A 1,907-nucleotide genomic window follows, 5' to 3' on the forward strand; every position below is an offset into this window, starting at 1 on the left:
CTCCTCCATCCCCCAGCAAGGGGCAGTCTCTCCCTCCCGAACAGCACCGACGCCAGCCAAGGCCATTGCCACGACCCCAGCAAGAGCCACGACTCCACGAGCAGCAACCGACTCGGAGTCACGTCGGTGCGGTCGTTTGCGAACAGTAGGGCTCTGGGAGGCCCCGCCGGTTTGTCCGCGGCAACGGCCGCTTTTTTCTACCCAAAACAGAAAGCAGCAGCGTCGGATACGGGCGGGGACGGAGGGAACAAGGGCGATAATCGTGGTAACGTGGACGAGGAGGTGGTCATCATTCCTTCCATTCAGACTGGGCGACCCGAAGCGGAGGGCGATTCGGGGACTGGGAAGGAACCGAGACTACTGGACACAAGAAGCGCAGCACCCGGGACGACAGACGCTCCAGGCACATCTGTGGGGAGTCCTGAGCCTATCGCTGCACAGACAAGGGCGGGTTGTGCTTCCATTCCGTCAGAGCCCGGAGCAGTCGCAGGCCAAGCGTCGGTCTTGTCCCCGCCCTCCTCTGCCTCGTTGCGCCCTCCTCCTTCCGCAGAGGTTGGGACGGAGGGGAGTGGACCAGGAAGGGAGGGAGGAAGGGAGGGAGGGCGGGAGGAAGGAGGGGCACCGGCCGTGAAGATGGACGTGAATGAGGTGGTTGATGGGCGTGCGAGCAGTCAATTGGGTAGGACAGCCGACGCCGGGGCAGCAACACAACCGGCGGATAGAACCGAGGAGGAGTGTGTCTTGGTATCGGACGGATTCAATAATGAGAAGGAGAGACCCACACAAGACGAGGAAGGGGAAGGGGAGGAGGAGGACGAAGCCCGGGAGGCCCAAGGGGGTGAGGCTGGCGGGCGCACGTCCCTCTCCTCGCCTCCACTGGGGAAAATGGTCGTTGAAATCCTCAGCCCGCAGGTTGCTCATCCCACGGACATCAAGGCGGCTGATCCTCCCACTTCCTTGGCAAAACATGTGCCGCCTGCAGAAAGCTTGCCTCCCTCGACCTCCTCTGGTCCCGCAGTGGTCTCGGCAGGGGCCAAAAAGAAGCAGCAATCCTCGCTCATGCACTATTGGGGTAGAAAAGGGAGGAATACCGCTCCGCCTGCGGTGCCATAAACGATGGGAAGATAGGGAATAGACCTTCCGGGAAGCCCATCACAAGGGCGTGTCGAGTAAAGTGAGGCTAGGCCGCGCGCGGTGGAAGAGCACTGACTTGTTTTACAGGGTCGCGAGGAGCTAGGGTTCAGGTCTGGGATCGTCTGGCTTATGCCTCTCGCTCGGTCATCTAGCACCCAGGTCTACGCGTTCATTAATCATTTCGTCACTGTCTGTTCGCATAAAGTGCAAGAAACATCAAAGGTGGCTTTCAAAAAAGCCTTAGGAAAACTGTCGTGGAAAGAAAGCGAGATTCTTACATATATGTGTAAGCGTGGAGGAAACGCGAAGGAGGGAAGAGGCGGACAATAGAGTCAAGTGAAATTGATAGTTTGAAAACGGGTAAGGTGAAAGTCAAGGGGAAAAGGACGTGTGTCGGGACTCTCATGAGGCCGTGGTTGCGCCCGGGAGGGGAAGAAGGAGTGAGGGATTCTGCCATAGGTGGTCATCGTCGCGCGAAGAGAGATGGTAGTAGCAAGGGATGATGATAAGGAATGGAAGGAATGGCTGCTGAAGAACGTGGCATGTGTTTCTAAGCTGGTACACCAGGATTGCGTCAACCGAAAAGCACTATGCATGCAGACACGCCTTGGGTACGCCCACTGTCCTGGTAGCAATCTCGTCGCGGGTTCTTTGTTGAGCTTGCTTCCAGTCATCCATACGCATAAGAATCGCTTTCTTTGTGTGCGTGTGTCCACAGTGCCTTTCTACACACACCGTCATTTCCCTTTCCCTCCCTCCCTGCCTCGTTCCAA

Source organism: Nannochloropsis gaditana, assembly GCF_000240725.1.
Source record: "Nannochloropsis gaditana CCMP526 unplaced genomic scaffold scaffold326, whole genome shotgun sequence".
Taxonomy (NCBI): Eukaryota; class Eustigmatophyceae; order Eustigmatales; family Monodopsidaceae; genus Microchloropsis; species Microchloropsis gaditana.